This window comes from Crocuta crocuta, unplaced genomic scaffold (genome assembly GCF_008692635.1).
Source record: "Crocuta crocuta isolate KB4526 unplaced genomic scaffold, BGI_CrCroc_1.0 scaffold95, whole genome shotgun sequence".
NCBI classification, from domain to species: Eukaryota; Metazoa; Chordata; class Mammalia; order Carnivora; family Hyaenidae; genus Crocuta; species Crocuta crocuta.
In genome coordinates this window covers 4,605,418-4,626,536 of record NW_027530971.1, presented here as the reverse complement: position 1 = coordinate 4,626,536, position 21,119 = coordinate 4,605,418, and the positions used below count along the sequence as shown (strand labels likewise).

General features: G+C 45.8%; 1 protein-coding gene across 3 annotated transcripts in view; it reads right to left on the bottom strand.

Annotated features, from left to right (window-relative positions):
- LOC144236229 (PALM2-AKAP2 fusion protein-like) overlaps window positions 1–21,119 on the bottom strand; it is a 130,162-nt gene that overhangs the window by 35,410 nt on the left and 73,633 nt on the right. The window contains exon 1 of one of the 3 annotated variants that reach the window (XM_077769845.1): window positions 8,859–8,908. The exons of the other annotated variants lie outside the window; for them this stretch is intronic. The gene's annotated coding sequence lies outside the window, so the exon portion shown is untranslated. Of the gene's footprint in view, window positions 1–8,858; window positions 8,909–21,119 lie in introns of those variants that run through there. 3 annotated transcript variants of the gene reach the window in all.

Below are 21,119 nucleotides of genomic sequence, written 5' to 3'. Positions count from 1 at the left end.
ATTTTAATAGCGACCTACTGCAGAAACGGAATAGGACTACTTGTGTGTCCCCAACAATAGTAAGATGGTCCTTGGGCATGAGCAATTCTTACTGAAATCCTCTGCCAGATGTAATGCAGTATTTCTGGAGACAAGAAACTTCTTGGAAAAATTTTCCGAAATAAAATACTGGAAAACAGTACGTTCCTTCAACGGCCCCTTAACAGCTACAGAACCCCACTGCTAGGGCTCTTAATTGACCACATACATTCAAAACACCATAAGCAAAGCCACTGACTGCATAGTTCTGCTCTCTGGGACTCCATCAAAACAATATTCCTTAGCTAAGGAGTGAGTGTCGCTTTGAAAAGTCAGTGGCCAGCAGCTCTTTTCCAGTTCCTAAAATGCTCTATATGTGATAGTTCTAATCTTATTGTTCAATAAGAAAAAGCAAACCTTCTTGATGTTTCGAAATAAATCCTATATTTTCACCAGTTATGAATCCCATGTGATTTTGTTTTTGGCATTAGTAAAATTAATTTTCAAATTCCAGGAGGATTTTTTTTTTCATACCCAAGGACTCCGGTTTATCTCAGATAATTCAGTGGTAAACTATGAGCTTAATTTGAGTGTCCCTCAAGAATTTCACTCACACCTTGGTCAGGTTTGTCTTTCTCTCTTGAGTCTAGCATATGCCTAGCATTATTGACATAATACAATGCAAAACAAGATGGTATCATTTTCATTTGCACCAGTTGTAAATAATTTTTAAATCTTAGAACATAATATTAAAACACCACCTTAGGCTAGTTCTCAGGGGATTCATTTCAAAATGCTTCCAAGGAAGGTTCATAATTGTGGATTTGTTCATGAGACCTAGAACAGCATGTGTGCTCTGCACAGAATGCTCTGCCAGAATGCTGAAAACTCTCATGGTCATCCATGAGCTGGAAGGTCATCCATGAGCTGGAAGGTCATCCAAGAACAGGGGGTTTCCTTCACTCTTCATTTTTTACATTCCCCTTGCATCTTAAAACAATCGAATAATATATGTTCCTTCTTTAGTAATAGGTGACAATGATTCCTTTGTCAATACCTTCTGGTCTTGAATGACCTTCCAGTCCACTTCTGGTCTTTGTCCAAGTCTGGTCCTTTAATACCATTTATATTTATAATGCCAATATCTTTATTTTATTTTATTTTTACCATCATTAACTAATGGGTCTTTTTAGAATAAAATCAAGAAGCATGTCAAAGACATTTTACTGCCTTTTAAAAACACTAACTAGACTTTCTTTTGGTAAGACAATTGCCAATAATGTCTATGTCATTAAGAATTACAGGGAAAAAATTAAGTTTTATGCTATTTATTTTGAGAGAGAGAGAGAGAGAGGGAGGGAGAGAAAATGAGTGGGGGAGGGGCAGGGAGCAAGAGAATCCCAAGCAGGCTCTGAGCTCTGCACCAAGCCTGACTTGGGGCTTGGTCTCATGACCATGAGATCATGACATGAGCCAAAATCAAGAGTTGGATGCTTAACCGACTGAGACACCCAGGCACCCCAAGAATTACAGACAATTTGAATGCCTGATACTTACTGGCTGCCATTCAATTTCAAATAAACCTAGGTGAGAATTAGCCCACTCCATGGCAAGCTATTACTGGAATAAACAGACCAACAAAAAGAGACACAAAGCACTGCTACAGTGAGAGATTATGTGTGAATCTCTCACCCCAGCTTCATTTGGCCAATGATTTACCACTAACATTCTTCGTGGGAATAAGTAGAGCTTTTTTTGTATCCCTTTTGGCTTTTGGGGGTGGAGGAGGGAAGATAGGAAAATGAGAGGAAGCTGCTGGAACTGAAATGTGGTTGAAAATCACTGCTCTATGGAACATGAAACATTTTAGAGTCGTTGACATAAGAAGAGGGCAATGTAGCATTAAAGGAAGTTAAAAGGCAAATGACTCATTCTATAGCTCATTTAGTCATTAATCCATTCATTAAACATGCAGGAAGCTTATTTTGTAGGGTCATAATGAGATTAGCAGCAACAATAAGCTCCAGGAGACACGTTTTTCTTAACAAAAATTGGACTTCTTAGGAAGCCATAAGTCTATTCTGGAGTTTATTTAGGCTGGTCGGGAGGGGTGAAAAACTTGCCTATAGTTGTCCTCTGCTGCTAGTCACAAGAGACAGGAGGCCCTGAGCCCACCTCCACAACACTGCCCACGAGCACGCTGTCTCTTTCTCCTGGGTGCGTCCATTCAAGTGCTGGACGATGGACAAGCAGATGCCCTTCTAGCCTTTTTTACTTCTTTTAGAACTTGAAAAGTATACCAACTCTTTCCTAGGCATACTTTCGGAAGCCGCAAGTGTCCGAATTTTCAAAGTCTGAGAATAGCTTCTGACAATTCATTTTTGCAATGTCAAAAAGACTATCATTAGCTTTCAGTCAGAAAGGATGAGTCTCATTCCCTGAATGTCTTCTATGATGTGTCAAACTAAGATTTTAAGAATGCTAATTACTGACTAAAAGTCAGAGTCTGGAGTCCCAATGTACTTAGATATGAATCCGTTCCAATACACTTGTGTAAAAAATCTAGGCTCTGGAGGGTGTAAACAGGAAAGTGGCTCCCTCCTTCCTGTTATAAGGGGGAGGGAGCTTCTTTCCATAAATTCAGAACATTTTTCTTGACACTCAGTTCCATGTACTTCAGAGAGTAGAAGCTCTATACCCTAATCAGGGTAGAAATAATTAAAGAGATAACCCTGAGTTACTGGTTCACAATCATGCCTCAGAGATCCTGAGTTTCTGTAAAGTTAGGCAACAGTTATAACAAAGGAGCAAATTCCTGAGTTCTATTCTCAGCTGGATGAATGCCCCTTCACACAAGATGGCCTGATACAATCAAAGCCACCTGTAAACTAAACCGGGTAAATGGAAGTGGGCTGGAAGAAAATCCCAGAGTACAGATTTGGTAGGAATCTGGTCTTGGTGTCATTAAATGATGTCTTGCTTAAGTCAAGAAGTGCTCCTTGCTCCCTCTGAAGATGAAAATGACTAGAATTTTCTCCATGCTTCAGATAAGGTGAACCTGATTCCAGAATCAGATAAAATGCACATTGGTTAAATGAACTGGAAAGTCCTTCTCAAATAAACTGTGCCTCAATGCAAAACAAAACAAAAACAAAAACAAAACTGAGCAAACTGGATTTTCAAAGGGTTCTAGGGGGCACTCTCTTTGGGCTGCCCCCGCGAATCCTCAGGTGGAGTCCTCGTGGATCACGACACATAATACCTGCCAGCCTAGTGGCTTCCCAAAATAGCTAATAACTGGTCAGGATATCTACTACTCACTCTAAAATATGTAGGCAGAGACAATATAATACAGCTGTGTGTGTGTGTCAGAAATTAGTTTAAATTGCATTCAGGGGCAGATAGCCCTTCTAACTGGGAATATACAGTCTAGGAGTGGTCAACCAGGATCTAATCAGAAATTCTAGACTCCATAGGCGTCTTTCTTCCTGGGCAGTTTGGCTCTCTTTAACTCCCACGCCCCCCCTGAGGCTTTGCCAACTGGTATAATTAAGGTGAGAAATGGGTTTTCATCAGTGAAATTAGTGGCTTGTCAATTACCATGATAAAAGTGAGAAATCTGGTGAAATTGGTGGTGTTCACATTTGCAGATTAGAGATGTTCTCCATCCTTTCCTGAATAGATTTACAAACAGAGTGAGCAGGGCACGGGATGGGGGCTGTACCCCTTTAGGGACGGTGCTTTAAGCCTAAAAGCCAAATGCTTCTTTCTCCAGCTTTGGGTTCAGAGGACTTTAATGGTTTAACAACCATTATAGGGTAAGGGAATCCTGCCTTGTAAAACTACCACATCTGTCTTCATGCAAGGTGGGGCTGGAGCATCTAGAATCTTTAGGACATAGGGTTTCTTTGAGGTTACAGACAGGTTTTATGCCTACTTTTACAAACGTTTATTTAATAAATGTCTGTATGAGTGCCAGAACTCAGTGCAAGACCTGCTTTTATTATAACCTGGTAGCCAGGTTGTGTCTCAAGCTGCCGCTATTTACCAAAACATGTTTAACAGTTACGCAAAACAAATTAGCATGGGTTAATTAACAATATGGGTGCCCCGTATCTCCTATGAAAGTTCTGCTAGACCCTATGCAAGACAATCATGGGATTCTTCTTGGGAGACTATAACTCCTTTGTAAGCAGGACTTGTAACAATATCTCTCAAATCTGTTTTGAGAATTAGAGTAGATAATGTGTTTAAAAGCACTATGTAAACTGCAAAGTGTTTAATGCAAGTGCTCCTTATTATTAAGCAATTTTACACTGAAGTGTAAATGACCATTATTAACTTCTCTCTGGGAGCTGGTTGACTATTTTGGGGGGAGGAGCAGGGGGTGTTGGGGAAGCTTTGATTTTGAGAAGAAAAGAAATCAACGTGAGGCAATTACAGGGGAAAGGCCCAGGCAAGGCTGAAAGTCAGACCTAAGGCATCTCTAACCTCCCTAATCTTTTCCAGTCATGTCAGAAGTAGAGGAGGGGTCACACATTGGTCTGAACAGAACCTGGATCATAGCCAATATGCTACTAGCCGCACTAGATGTACAAGTGAACGAGGCAGCACAATGAGCCTGTCCTGTGGGTATGCTATGAGTGTCACATCCCCATTTTTTAAAGGTTTATTTATTTGGAGAGACAGCGAGAGTGGGGGAGGGGCAGAGAGCGAGGGAGAGAGAGAATCCCAAGCAGGCTTCAGTGTGAAGCCCAATGAGAGGCTCGACTCCACAAACTGTGAGATAACGACCTGAGCCGAAATCAAGAGTCGGAGGCTCAACCGACTGAGCCACCCAGATGCTCCGTCACATCTCCATTTTACTGTGGACACAGTCTGTTCATAGTCCATGCACATATGTGATCTCAGCTGATATTTGCAACAAGGCCCTTTTGTACGCAGGAAAGGCAGAGTTTTGTACTTTAGTTTTAAAACTTTAGAATATGAGGTTTAGAGAAATTAAAAGATTTTTCCCGAGATCACCTGGCTAGGAAGTGGCAAAGCCAGGATTTGAAGGCCAGTGCTTCCAAATTCTCTCCCAATACTTCAAAAAGTGTTCTCAGTGACAGCAGGCTTCCAAAAATGATTAGGGATACGTTGATAAAGGTAGATAGATCTAAAGAGTATGCACTTGGCTTTCTGGTTGACTGTGTGCACACCTGTATCTCTAGAATTGATGGGAGACTCACAATTTGGCTTCAGGAGTCAGAGACCCTGCCCCACTCTTTATTCAGAATGGCACAGAGACAGACTTCCTGGAGACTTAGTTTCAGCTTCCTATCTTCTGCTCTACCTGTATGGCCCCCCAGTTAGAAATGAGGGTGCTGACTTTCTGCTTGGTCTGGGAATTTTGCCTTTCAAGCAGGCCTCTGAGGAGAGTCCTCTGCTTCCTCCACGGCAACCCAGGAGCAACATATTAATACTCCACATCTCAGATATTGCAACAGACACCACGCGTGAAGGTTGTGTCTCCTACCTGACTCCACAGAGTCAACAGCACAGGTGTGATTCTAGAAGACTGTTTACTTTGCACAGAAAACACACCAGGGCCCTGACAGCTGCCCAGCTAGGGTGAAGGATGGCAGTGTGCTCTCTCTTCCAAGGGCACTTGGGTCTGCAGCTGGGCGTATCGTGAGCTGAAAGAACTTGAAGGAGGTACACTTTCCTTAGCAGACCTAGCTGGGCCCAGGGGAACACCAGAAAGGTATCCTTTGCTACAAGGACAAGCAAGAAGCTGAAGCTTCTACTCAAATGTATTCACAGCTTCCCCACCCCTCTCCTCACCACCCCTCAGGCTGTTACCTCTTGACACTGCCTGTTACCAGCTGTGACCTCCCAGGCTCTTAGCCTAAATGCGTGGTGTGACCCAAATCACTCAAACATCAGGGGCCCCGGCAACACAACCAGCTTCCTACTCGGAATAACCCAGATTACTTCCTACTAAGGCCATGCTATTTAAATTAGAAACACTTTTCCCCAGGTAATAGGTGACCTGATCCTTTAATTCAGTTATTTTTAAGTTCCACCGAAAATACAAACTCATTCTTGGCCTAGGAACAGAGACGTGGCTATAAAATAAAACTTCCGCGTAGCTGTGAAACCAGAGAGCGTCTTCGTTTTCCCTCCTTACCCTCTCTCTCTTTCCTAAGTCGAGTTTTGAGTACACAGGGCGCAGTTGCTATCACAGCAGAGAACTAGTTCTGTAGTGGAAGCATCTAGAATGCTGCTTACAGGACTCAACTTCCTGGTTGCTATTTCCATCACGAAGGTAAATGGAAGAAAGGGATGCAGCGGGGCTAACAGAGGCTTCAAAGATGTCCACATTGCTCTCCTGAACTTTACCAGAGTTGGAGGGATCACAGCGGAGCTAAGGTCTGGAGATCTGGGGCAGAGGGACTCCCCAAGCTGAGGGAACCTCAGGAATGTGGGAGGGGAGCCCAAAGGCTGAAGAGGTCAAAGAGTATTCCTACGAGGATAAGCGTGCCCTGGGAACGTGCTGAGGAGGAAGCTCTGGGCAGGGGCCATGGTGGGGTGGGGGTGGGGGTCCCCTGAGCTCTGAAGCGGTCCCCACTCTGCAGCAAGGAGCATACGACTTCACTTCGGAGGGAGAGATTTCCAAGGCAATCTCCAAAGACAGCAAAAAGCACAAGGCAAAGGAAGTGCTAAGTGGGGAGAAAATCCCAGCCCTGCTCAGCAGCACAAACCGGGCCGGCTAGAAAGTCTATGAAGAAAGCTGGGAGCGCCCAAATTCCTCAGCTGCTGGCCTCCAGCTCCTCCGACCCTCCCCGCTGAAGATGGCAGCTGGGGCAGGCCGGAGAAAGCGCGGAGGGCCTCTGAGTAGGCCCCTTCCACCCACCCCTGTGAGGGGACAGAGAATGGGAATGTCTGAGAAGGCCTTGCTTCCTTCCTTGGTTCGGCTTCAGGCCCCGGCCAGGAAGCGGAGGGGAGAGGCGCCCGGTGATAGCCTGGGCCGTATTCCAGTCCGAGGCGGCCTTTCCTCTTCTGCCCCCTAACAGAGCTCCCTCCAGCCTGGAGGACCAGGGGCCTGGGTTGACGGTGGGAAGCCAGAAGCCTCATCACTCCCCGAGAAGGACCCCTCCCTGGTTGATGGAAACCTGCCAGACCGTAAAGACCCCAAGCAGTCCTGGGCAGCTGCAGGCTAAAGTTAGACCAGGCGGGCGCAGGGTGAGATGCTGTGACCCCGATCCGGGGAGCTAACACTAACAATGGCGCTTGGACCTCCCGCCGTGAAGCATTACAGCTAAATAGTTCTAAAAAGATGTTCCTGCTCTTACAGGCCCAGCCTTTCTTTCCAGAGAGCTTCTACAGCATCACCATTCTGCTCTCTCTCTGGCTTCAAGATGGGATAAAAATACTTCTAGAACCTTCCTTCACTAGAAACAAACTATGTCTTGGCTCACACCTCTGTTGGAGGAAAGTGGTCAAGGTGTAACGTCCTGGAGTCTCCTCAAGACCACAGCCCGCCCTATTAATAGTAAGCCCCTAACCCAGCTGCAAATGTCACTGGCTCAGATGTCAGGCTGCACATCTGGAATATGTCAAGGTGTTGTCTGATTAGCACATTTACAGCTTGGGCTTTCTGGGAAAGCAACTGAAGATGGGGGTGGGGAGCCAAGGGGGTTGGAGGGAGGAAGGAAGCTGTTTCCGCTTCTATAGCAACTGGTGAAAGGTTTGTTTCTTTCAGCTGCCTGGAGATCCACTCCCATCAGGAGTGACTGGGAACGACTGGGAGGCTTCAGAGTTGCCCCTAACTGAGGAGAGATGCTTCGTTTCTGCTCCAAAAAGGTCAGGCTTCGCTTCCTCCTCAGTGCAACGCACTCCCTGCTCTGTCAAGGAGTCCTCAGATGCTCCTCTCCCCCGAGGCCCTTTTCTCCATGAGATGATTTTACAGGGCAGTCCCCACCTCCAGAATAAACCAAGACCAAGACCCCAGAGGGAACTTGGGCTCCTGCAGCCAGAAATTTCTAGGGTAACTAATTCCGCTGAAAGCAGAAGCAAGCCCGGCTTTAGTTCTTTATAACTCAGCTGTGTCCCTCTTGGTTTTAAAATAGTTCAGGATCTTGGGCTCTTGCCTGGCCAACCACTAATGGCAGAGAGCAAAGGCAGAGCACCACTGTGGACCCAGCACACATCCACTATGTTGAGGCAGAGAGCCAAGCGGGGAGAGGAAACGGTGCCAGATGCTTCTGAGCTTAACCCTTTGTCCACAGATGACACATGAACGGAGCTGATGAGGTCCTATTCCCGCTCGCCAGGCTCCTGCAGGACATGGGCACACACATTCCCCGGAAAGCCCTGAGCCCCTCCACGAACACGGTGGGTCCCACAGCATGGCCGTGTTGTAGATTAAATAAACACAAGGCGATAACTAGAAAACCAGTGACCAGAGTCGCTGGGTCGCTCGCTTCTGTTCTGGACAAGGACAGACACACAGGCTCTCTCTCGCAGACACCCTCACGCACCATCTGCCCGGCACCGTGTGCCCCACATGTGCATCTTTGCACGCGCTGGATGCATGGTGGTGTCACACTTCCTCTCTGCCATTTAACTCACACACTGGGTGGAGGGGGGGGGGGAGTGACAAGGTTTACGAGAGGAGCAAGTGGCCAGTCGGAGCTCAGCTGCCCCTTCTTCCTCTAGCGGGAAAGGACTCTGCAGCACAGCCCTCCAGCCCCGGCTCTGAGTCCCCCTCCACCAAGACTGGCCCGGGGAAGGAGCCCGCTCCTTCCAGATTAGAAAGAAAAGGACAGGAAGATAGGTCAGCAGACTCGGCTTACCCTGCCCACAGTGCATGTCTCAAACGTCCCCCGTCAGCACTGCCTCTTTTTCCAGACAGATTCCTGCGCACTGGCTCAAGCTGGACAAATTCCTTCCGAGCCTCCTGACTGAAGCCTGTGATGTCACAGCTGCCCCTCCCTCTGCTCCCTAAAAGGCCGTTCACACAAAGAAGGACTTTAACCTCCTTCAAAGAGGCCTGGCCCCTCCCTAGAGGCCGAGCCTGGAGGGCAGGGACCAGGCAGAAGCGGCCCTCGCCTGATCCCCAGGTGCTCAGAGGGCCCCGGCACCACGGTGTCGATCTGAACCAGTTACCACTGTCTTCTTAGAAAGTCAGAGATGGGCCTTGGGCAAGCAGGGAATTAATATCCTGGCGATGCTGAGGTAGCATAAAATCTGAAAGATCCCGAAGATCCAGTAAAATAATATATACTGTAAATATAATATATATATCATTACATATAATATATAATACTATAAATAGATTTATAGTAGATATATATGCCTGTGTGTCTGTAATGTAATAAATGCTCACTGTAGAAACTTTGGAAAGTACAAATTATTCATCCTCCTTCCACTCAGAGGAAAACAGTTAATATTTTATTGCATTCCATTTAGTCTCCTTTTTAGAAATATGTATTTAATATAGTGGAGACCAGACAGTACATGCAATTTTGTAGCCAACATTTTTTAACTTCATAAGTTTATCTCACAAGTACTTTTGATGTCCCTTAATGGTCTTTGGAAGAGAGATTTTAAAGGGTAACATTGTATCTCACCCTGAAGTGGGACAGAGGAATTTGAAGTCTGGGATGAGTGTTGTTACTTCAAGACGTGTCTGGGGGAAGTGGCTCCATTTTCTGGGAGGTAACCAGGGTCTTCCGCCACCAAACAGCAACAGCCGAGACACAGATGCCTACGTGCCTCGGATGTTCACCAGTGTCACAGACATCCCCGACTCCATGCCATACAATCAGACTCCCAGCGCTATATGCTAAAGCTAACGAGTGACGACGTAGGTCGCCCTGCCCAGGTGTTCAGACTAGCCCCCAACACTGCCCCCAGGTTCCACCCACCTGCTCCCCAAACTTAGGTTGACCTTAAAAAAAAAAAAAAAAAAAACTGGCATAACTCAGGGTCTGACTGAGAAAGTTGGTCAGAATACAGGTCCCTGCACAGCCATGAAGAATTCATTTTGGAGAAGACAGAGAGAATGGATATTTCCAGGGAGAGGAGGGCAAACACTAAGCATGGTCCTGCACGGCCAACAAGTTCAGGAACGCTCTGGGAGCCGTTTCTCCTGGTGAAGCAGGCAAGCAGCCCAAAGTTGGTGGCCGGACTCCCCAGTGGTCTGCGGGTTGGCCAGCAAAGCAGACCTCCCTGGACCCTCTCGAGGATACGAGTCAAGGAAAGAGTAATCAGAGTGGATGGAGCCCAGACAGAGCCTTTTGAAAAGGAAGCGAAAAGGATACTATACTTTACAGCTATTTACAACATCTAAACAATATCTTTAATATATGGAAATTTTTTAGAAATATCCAGCAGTTTCTCAAGGGCTACCTCGGTGATACCAAGTCGTCAGAGGACGCTATGGACACTCTGAGTTTATGTACCCTTTGGAATAATTGGAATGTTCTTTGATGTAGTCACAGGTATTTCAAGATGCTACTTGACAGTCTACAGTAAAAATGAGGTGGAGAAACCACACACCAAGGGTGGCATTGCTCTGCTCGAGAGTGACAAAGCAGATGAGGGCCTTCTATGAAGTGATGTTTTCAAGCCAAGAGGCAAGAGTGGTACCTAGGACCTTCTACATAATCACACCTGCCCCCTCTGCTTCCATGAGGAGGTTTATAAAAAATAACTATTTTAAATCTTTCCTGTGCACAAAAGAGAAAATGATATGTGCTCTTAAAGTAGCGTGAGCTAGGGGTGCCTGGCTGGCTCTGTCAGTGGAGCATGTGACTCTTGATCTTGAGGTTGTGAGTTTGAGCCCCACGTTGGGTGTAGAGATTACAAAAAGTAAGTAAATAAATAAATAAAACTTTAAAAAATAAACTAAAAAAGAAAAAATAATAAAGTACTATTATCTAATTTGTAGGCATGCTTCTTCATTTTTTTTTTTTAAGATTTTAAGTAATCTCTAGATTCAACATGGGGCTCGAACTTACAACCCTGAGACCAAGAATCACATGCTCTACCAACTGAGCCAGCCAGGTGCCCCATAAATAGCAGGCATGCTTCTGACTGGAGTCTGAGATGCTATGTCTCACTACACACACACACACACACACACACACACACACACACACACACACGCTCACTGTGATGGGTTGAAACTCAACTTCCTATGTGTAAATCCTAACACATGGTACCTCAAAATGTGACCTTATTTGGAGACAGGGCCTTACAGAAGTAATCAAGTTACATGGTCCTTAGGGTAGGCCCTAATCCAATATGACTAGCGCCCTTGTAACAAGAGACTTAGAGACACACCTAGAAGAGAGACCATGTGAAGCTCCAGAGAGAAGGCAGCCATCCACAAGCTAAGGAGAGGGGCTTGGAACAGCCCTTCCCCACAGCCCTCAGCTGATGCCTGGCACCTTTTGCACTTCCCGTCTCCAGGACTACGAGACAGTAAATTTCTGTTGCTTAAGCCACTCAGTTTGTGGTACTTTGTGATGGCAGCTCTAGGAAGTGAACACACACGCACACAGACATTCACTCACACACATGCACGTACACTCACGCACTCACATTTGTGCACACACGTATGTACGCTTATGCACACACACACCCCCTCCCTCTGGTTGCCAAAAAGAGGATGGAGTTTAGGAAAACTCTGTGGCAAAGCCAGTTAGGTGCTCCAGAAAAGCGCTTTATACTCCGAGGCAGAGGGCAAAATTAAACCAGCAGGGTCGATTTAGGCGGCGAACGCATAAACCCAGCCGCCGTGTCTGATGGCAGCGGCTCTCCTGACAGGGACGAGCAGAGCCGAAGCCGGCGCACACACCTCGCTGCTGTTCGCCCCTCCACCTCCCTCTCAGCGGCGGCTCAGAGCCGGGGCTGGTTTTCCCGAGTTTATAAAAATAAATTGGACTGTCGGTTTAATTCTCCTATGCTGTAACCTGATCTTCCTTCAGTCTCTGAGGGTGTCTGGCACTGGGGGAAATGAAGCCATTTTGAAACTTGGTCCCGGTCGGCTGGGGCACAGAGTGCAGTTTGTGAGGGCCCAGTAGCTGGGGCCTGAAGGCAATCGATGCTGTTATGCCCATCATTCAGCAAATATCTAGTGGCACCTACTGGGTGCCAGTCTTATTTACATTTCTTCTCTATCCATTCCTCCACCAACAGCAAGGTGAGGGGTTTCTCACCCATTCCACAGAGGGGCACGCCCCAGCCCATGGAGCCGAGCCCCCCCTAGGGTCACACAGTTGGTCAAGAACAGAACTCCGGCTAGAATTCACGAATCCCACCCACAGAGTAGAGCCCTGCCCTGGAAGCCACAGCGGGCAGTTGAGGGGGGAGCCCAGGAAGTGTGACAGCAGATGCGAGGTAGAAACAGGCTGTCTTTGAAACCATGCACCTGCTGCTACGTGACTTTTGGAAGGCCACGTTTCTTTTCTGGGCCTCGTTTTTCTGGTCTGAGAAATGAGATGCCCAAACTAGGCGAACCCTCAAAATCCACTTCCTTTCTGCTCCTAATCCCTGCGGTTCTGTGATGTCAGCGTGAACTTTGGGCAAAGGCGAGGCGCTGGGTTGTTCTGAGTCTGGTAACAATGAGGGCAGAGCCGAGAGGAAGCCAGCCAGCGAGTGGGAGCAGCAGCAGCCTCAGGCTTTGAAACTGCCTGATCCCTGTGCCAACAGAGATTTCAAGGATTCCCAGATGGAACTCGGCTGTCTTAGACATTCCCCTTGTCAGAGCTGCAACTCTTTTGTTGAAGGAGTTTATTCTGCTAAGCGTAGCCACCCCACTTATATACCTTAGTGTGACAGAATGTTCCAAAGTAGATCTGTTGAGATCAGGAGGAACTAGGTGGAAGTAGGCATTGTGGAGAAAGGCTGGCTTCAAAAGTGGTGAGACCCAGCCTGCTGCGTGGAATTGCAAAACGGGGAGGAGGAGAGAGGTCAGGCTGGGAAAGCTCCCTCCACACGCTTCCCAGAACAGAGGGGAGCTGGGGGCTTGCGGCTTTTCAAACTGCTCCAAGGTCCAGTGCGAGGCACATGCTGAAAGAAGCCTGTGTCTTGGCACCTCCAAATATCCTTTCTCAGGCCATGGCTGCCTTTCCCCCTACCATCCAGGGAGGTCCACCTCTAGGTCTCAGCTCACATGACTCCATGCGGCAGCAAGGAGGCAGGTCTTTAAAGCAATTTGCACTTAGATGTGAGTTTGATGGGAATATTTATAATTTAAAATGGCCTGTTTACCCAAAGGGATCTCTAACTGGGGTAAAGTGTGGGAAACTAAGACGTGCCCAGTCCTTAATTTATCGAGGGCAAATTGATGAGAAGGGAACAGCACGGTGACTTTGCTGAGAAAGGCTTTAGGAAATTCAGTCAGCGGTACCTCGCTGGTGCTCAGGGCACTAAAAGCTACGGAGCAGGAGCTGGCCAGAAGGCACACGGATGTATGGACCGCCCAGCTCTGTCATGTGCCATGATCTTATTTATTCCCATAAGAAGCATTATTCTACAGAAAGAGAAATAGTTCACCAACTCCCAAGCCCTTACCCTTCCCATGGCACCCTGCAATCACTCACTGTACCCTCTGACTGCCTCCAACACTCTCAAAAGGTCAGCTTCAGAAGGGAGGAAAATCTAGAACCCTAATGATCCGTGTTACACTTCCTTCCAGAACCAGATGAAGCTAGTAGTGACCCTGTCAGGGAAAGGGGCCGAAAAAGCCTAGCAGACCAATGCAGTGCCACAGTGCCTTGCATGCACTAAATTTCTGCCCTGAGTCTTTAGGAAGTCCCTCCACCAAGGATCTTAGACTCAAAAGGTCCCTTTGCTCCCTGTCTCAGACACTATTACTCTTAACTTCTGCAGGAATGTTGGTGGCATCTAGTGTATCATGGAGGGCAAAGCTTTAGAAGAAATGCACTGCCATCTTGTTACAACAAAAACCTTCAGGTAATCCAGCAATTGTACTATTAGGTATTTACCAAAAGCTAAAAAAAAATACAGATTCAAAGGGGTACATGCATCCCAATGTTTATGGCAGCAACAACAGCCAAACTATGGAGAGAGCCCAAATGAGCATCAACAGATGAATGGATAAAGAAAGTGGTGTGTGTGTGTGTGTGTGTGTGTGTGTATGAATATATGTATGTATATATATATATATGTATGTGTGTGTGCGTGTGTGTGTGTGTATATACATATATATACGTATATATACACATATAATGGAATATTACTCAGCCATCAAAAAGAATGGAATCTTGCTATTTGCAATGACGTGGATGGAGCTAGAGTGTATTATGCCAAGCGAAATAAGTTAATCAGAGAAAGACCAATACCGCATGATTTCACTCATATGTGGAATGTAGGAAACAAAACAGATGAACATCTGGGAAGGGGAAGAGAAGAGAGGGAAACAAACACAAGTAACTCTTAATGTCAGAACAAACTATGGGTTGACAGATAGAGGTGGGTGGGAGATGGGCTAGATGATGATGGGTACTAAGTAGGGCACTTGTGGTGATGAGCACTGGGTGTTGTATGTAAGTGAAGAATCGCTGAATTCTACTCTTGAAACCAATATTGCACTGTGTGTTAACTAACTAGAATTTGAATTAAAAAATATATTTAAAAACCTTCAGGTAGTGAAAACATTTAGTAATAATCAGTATCTGCAAATTACAATTTGCCTGACCAATGGAGTGCTGTGCAACTTTTTGAAAGAATATTTATCATAATCACATGGCAATCTGGAATGATGCCATTTTAATATACACATGCGCATAAGGAGTACAGAGTTCTGGTTAGGAACGGGCTTTGGCATCCAACAGATCAGGCCCCTCACTCTCTCTAAAATGACTGCAATACTGCTACTCCCTAAGGGAATTGATATGAAATACAGGTACCCAATATGGGACTTGTTCTGCAGTAAAAGAACTCAACAAATGGTGGTTAAAGTAGAAGTGGTTAACTTCTTTTCACTATGTCCTTTTCTATACCTTGTGAATTTCCAACCATGCGCATATATTAACTTGCAAAAATGAGAGTTAAGTACATGAAAATATAGTGAGACAGACAGATGGGCAAGAAGTAAAAGGGAGCATGGCACCCGTGGCAGGAGATTAGGCACCAGAGGAGATTAAATCCCTGCCTAAAAGCCAAGGATATCATTTGTATACATATTGTTTGGAAGAATCACATCAACATATTAACTGGGATTAACTCTGGAGAAGGGGAGAAACCCATCATTGTAGGGTAAATGAAAAGCTAAAGTGGAGTCTGTAATTTTTATTTTATAAAGATTTTCCATTTATCGGGCATGTATTACTTTTGTAATTAGAAAAGCAATAATTGAAAATAATCATGTATAGGGGTACCTGGGTGGCTCAGTCGGTTAAGCATCTGACTTCGTCTCAGGTCATGATTTCACGGTTCATGGGTTCGAGCCCCACGTCGGGCTCTGTGCTAACAGCTAGCTCAGAGCCTGGAGCCTGTCTTCTGTCTCCCTCTCTCTCTGACCCTCCCCTGCTCTCGCTGTCTCTCTTTCTCTCTCAAAAATAAATTTAAAAAAACATTTAAAAAATTTATTTAAAAAAAGAAAGAAAATAATCATGTATAAACAAAGAAGTTACACATTTGAGCTTTAAAGACACTTAGACTTAAGGATGCCTGGGTGGCTCAGTTAGTTAAGCGTCCGACTTTAGCTCAGGTCATCATCTCATGGTTCATGGGTTCAAGCCCCACGTTGGCTCTGTGCTGACAGCTCAGAGCTTGGAGTCTGTTTTGGTTTCTGTGTTACCTTCTCTCTCTGCCCCTCCCCCACTCACACTCTGCCTCTCTCTCTCTTAAAAGTAAATAAACGTTTAAAAAACAATAAATACACTTAGACTTAAAATAGACCAAGGCTTGGCTACTTGTCAGGTATTGCAGTGCCTCTTATCTCCATTTTCTCTCTCCACAATGAATACTAAAGCCTTTACTCAGTCATGATGACCAATGTGTATCAAAATGTAGCCTGTCCTCAAGGTAGTTGAGCTTTCTTGCTGTGACAACACTATACTTTCATGGGCAGGCTCTCAATCTGTGCAATTTAGGGCAACATAATCTTCCTTTTCATCAGAGACAGGTAATTGACTCGCTGTCATATATGAGCATTTTCCTTCCATGAACTGCCTATTCCCAGAAAAGTTGTGAACCACTATGTGAGTAACCAAATTCCTCTTGGGAAGTCAAATGTCATAGAATTTCACAAACTATGTCACAGTCAAGCTATGTCATAGGAAAACCCCATGAAAGATTTCTGAAGGTCAGATCAGTCACGGAGAGAACAACAATTGGAGGTGGACTTAATTTATTATTCTAAACAATAGTCATTTGGGGGCTCCATTCAACATAAATGTGCAGATGAGTCCAACTAGTAAACCTCCCCATCCACCTATAAGACAGACAGACAGATACACACAAACATACATACACATATTGACTTTAAATCAATTTTTTGGTCTAGTAAAGTATTTACTAAAACAGAGGAAAGTATTTGGTCTATTAAAGTATTTTTTGGTCTTTTAAAAGCTTTGAGTAAAGTTTTAAAAATAATAGTTGGTTAAAAAATATGGCGGGTTTGCCAAATCTGGCATGCTGTAAGCAAAACCACTTTATCTGTTATTAATGCATGATGTGAGTGCGGAGCAGTTTAGAGGTGGATGGTAACTGCACTGGGGCAATCCCGAGCCCTTGGCCGTGAACTCAAGTGCCACTTCTGCCTTGGGATCCCCTCCCGTCTGCGCCCCCAGTTCCCAGCCCTGGGGCAGCATGGAGCCGAGCTCCGAAGTAGAGTCACCCACAAAGCTCTTCCTTGCTCAAAGGCAGGAGGTATTCATCTCCCCAGACTATGCTCACAATTCTGGAGAAGGAAGGAAAACATAACAATCAAGAGATACTTTTCAAATGAAACGACGGGTGAGCTGCAAGAAAACTCAACAGTAAAAGGATCCACCACTGACCAACAGGAAAAAAGGTTTGGTCCTATTAAACCAGAGACCAATAGATTGCAAGGGAACCACTTGAAGGCTCTGGTGGTTTAGACCCTCCCCACCCACAAAGCAGGTTTCATCATCACAGTTACTTGTGTCACTATGAACCACCACTCACTTTTCTTGGGTTTCTTCAAAAGCACAAAGCCATATGTGAAGGCAGACTGTGAAGCAAACAGACCTCTGCTCTAACTAACTCCAGCACTGTCTGGCAGGAAGAAAGAACTCCAGGAAAAGTCCAGATGGTCAATCTCACAGTCCTGCTCTGCCAGGACTAAGTGGTAGTTCTGGATCAGGACAGGTGCTGGGGACATTGCTCTGCTGAAGAAGAGCAAGGTGTACAGGGCAGCCGAGGGGCGAGGAAGGCTTGAGGCAGCCCCACCCAAATTTTCTGACTGCCACCTCATGCTGCCCTTGACTACACAGGATTCTGAGCCTGGTACCAGAATCACCTTTGTGACTGAAATGAAGGGCAGCTTGCCCCTAACACTGAGGACCTAGCCCTGGTCTGTCTTGTGCTTTAACCAGGGGTGAGCACATTCCTCTTATATTCCCAGCACAGGCTCTCCCAATCCTGCCCTGGGCCAGCCCTGCGGGACCACATTCTGGGAAAAGTTTGGGCAGTTGAGCTCTGGAGGCAGCTGAGGGCCAGTCACCTGCTTCCGTCTACTGCCTTTGTGGCTCTGAATGCCAGGAAGGAACCTCCACAGGAGAAGGAAAGCGTGGAAATTCTCCATACCCCTAGGGGATGCATGATAAGTATAAACGAGCAGTAAGACGGGGTACAGGGAGCTGTGGGAGAGCACTCGGCTTCACACTAAGAAATGTGCCCTTCTCCTTTGCTCAATGTCAGTGGAACCTGACCACCAGCTCGTGTCTCATTGATGAGGAATCTCCATGCCCAGCCGGGAGGACGCTGTGGTTGAGAGCCAACAAGTTATGCTGATTACGGAAACAGGATAAAGTCTGAGAACCAGCAACCAGAAAGCGGGACACCATTTCCTTGCAGACTCTGCTTCATCCCGGTCGGCCCCCTTTGATCTAGTAGCTGAGTGCTGCTAACCATTTTGCTGCCGTGAGTTTTAGACCCTTTTTTTATTCTCTATTTATTTATGTGCAGTAAGGTGATCTAATGGGAAGAACATGAATATTAGGGCAAAGAAGCTCAAGGTTTGAATCATCTGGTGCCGCAAATGGACTGCATGATGCTTACACAAAAGATGTGCTCCTCTCTGAGGCTGAGATTCCTCATCTGTGAAATGGGTACGATTACTGTAGTGGGCTGAATAGTGTCCCCTCCAAAATCCAAGTCTACTTGGGACATCAGAATGTGACCTTATTTGGAAAAAGGGTCTTTGCAGATGTCATTAGGTAAGATGCTGTCATAGGGGAAGAGTGAGCCCACAACCCAACGGCTGGTGTCCTTATAAGCAGAAAAAACACACAAAGGATAAACAAAGAAAGAAAAGTCCATCTGAGGACAGGGGTGGAAATTGGAGTGATACATCAACAAGCCAAGGAGTGCCAAGGATTGCTGTCAACCACCAGAAGCTCCGAGAGAGGCATGAAATACATGCTCCCTCAGAGCTTCCAAAAAGAACCAATCCTCCTATCCCTCATTTCAGACCTCTGGCCTCCTGAACTGTGAGAGAATACATAGCTAGTGTTTTAATCCACTAATTTTGTGGTAATCTGTTACAGCAGCAATAAGAAAGCAACACACCTACCTTCTAAGGCTGTTATGAAGGTTACAAAAGAGACAGTATGTGAAAGCAGCTGGCCTCATGACAGGGACAAGGTAAGCCATCAAAACAAGGCAGTTCACGCTGGTTTTCTATGTTGGCAGCAGGCCAATGACAGAATTTTTCAAGCCGTGTCAGAGGCAAGTGGCCCCATAGCATCTGAACTTTTTAACATTTGTGGACCAAGCAGGAAGATCAAAGGAATACCTAAGGGTCTAAGGGCATACTCAGGCAGTAATGGGTACAGGCTTACCAACCGCCTATCTGGAATGGAAGGGTACGTGGGAACTACGGTCCACAGAAGCCGGTTTGCAAGGACTGAAGCTTCAATCTCAGAGCTGGCAATGGCTATGTACCTTGTGAAACTAGAGACAGAACACAGGGGCCCGCAGATCACGGATCTTGAAGGTATTGGTTGAGGTTGATGAGTAAGTGGCCATCAACTTACAATGAACATTATGACATACAAGCCATTGCCATTAAAAGATTTTAATGCACAGTGACATTTTTTCCTCAAGACCAGCCTATGAGGCCAGGACTCTTGACATCTCTAACCACACAGCTAAGGAAAGAGATCCAGAGTTTTCAGGGACTTGCCTCAAGTCGTTGAGTGGTAAGTAGTGAAGCTGGGATTGGCCTGAGGTGGCCTGTCTCTCAGGGCAGTTAACTGTAACCTTGTCTCATGTCGATTAGGAATTAAAAGTTGGAACAATCTAGACGAGAGGCTTATCAAACAAGGAAGATAAGCTCTGAGATTCTTTGTCTACCACACACCAAATGGATCCATGTGCTTTCTGAGTGAGCTGTGTGCCACTTTCCTTTACAGGAAATACAAATGATAAGGATGACAATGGTCACAATTATTAATTGAACATGACAATGTGTAGGCAATTTACTATGACCGTTCCATATGCTATCTCAACAAACCCACACACCAATACCTTGAAGTAGGGTACAGTCTCTACTTCACAGGTGAAGACACCAAGCTCAGAATTTATGTATTTTACCCAAGGACACAAAACAAGTAAGTGACCGAGTTGAGGTCTAAGCCCTGGCTTGTCCAGCTCTTCAAAGTCCACAACAAAAAAGCAAATGTTGACATCCTTTTTGCTTTCCCAAGACACATGATGCGCCATGGCTCTCTGAACGTAAAATTCACCTTGAGGTCCTGGCTGTACCTCGGAGGGTAGTCTTAGAAGGCTGTGTCTGCCATCTGCCCCTACTTGAGATGCCAGGAGTTCTCCTCCAAATGCTCTAGGTGAGTGACTTTCTCTTCAGCTGAATGGTTGGAATTCTCTAGATAATGTCTGGCCACTCCCAAGAATGTCTGTTTGGCTTGTACACAGTCTGGACCACAAGAGCAGGGAGCCCAGTGAAGCCAGTCCATTCCGGATGTGGACCCCTCCCCAAACAAGAGAGCAGGAGGTGAGGATACAAGAACAGGAAATAACAGGGGCTGGGCCCACAGGTGGGGGCTTCAATGGCTCAGGAACACAATTAACAAACATTTCAAGCTGTGAGATGCTGGAACCAAAAGTTGGCTTGAGCCAAGATGTTGCTTTGTTGTATTCTAAAATGCTGAATCTCCCATTTCCCTCCTTAGTTTTTCTGAGCACCCCCAATGCAAAGTGAAGAAATAAACCCCAAGTCATGCTCCCTGTACTAGTGATTACCTGCTGAAACTAAGAACTGGCCCAGATGGTTAAAACTCAGGTATCTCATCTTGGAAAATATTTGGCCCATTAGGGGAATGGGAAAGGGAGAGGGCAAGGCTTTTCCTGTAAAGACAGCAGTGCTAATAAGGGCTAAGTCAGCCCCCCCCAGTGTCACTGTGTAATGCCAAAATGCATAAGTGGGCCCATTTTCTTTTCAGTAACATGGTTGAACTTGTTATAAAAAGCATTGTTTAAAATCACTTCTTGGTTCCACTAATTCATGTTTAATGGCATATTGGGCCAGTAAACTTCAAAGTGGGGATATGAATGTTAAACAATAACCTGAGAAAATCTCAGGTGTTTAAAACCTTCATCCCAATTAGACTCATATATCTAGCTTGCCTGTGTTTTTGCAAGCCTAGATCCATCTTTGCACTATTTCAGGATTTAGGAACATAAATGCACCACGTCTACCAGATGTCCCAGGAGCAAAGGAAATCAGGTGTGTGGTCCAGAAAGAGTCACCCAGTCTGTGATCTGAACCCTCGCCACCCCAACGGATGCTTGAGATCAGGGGTACCACTGTGGCTCTGGGTCTTCCTTCCCCCCCACCATAGTGCAGCACAGCCATTTCCTGAGGCTCTGTCCCT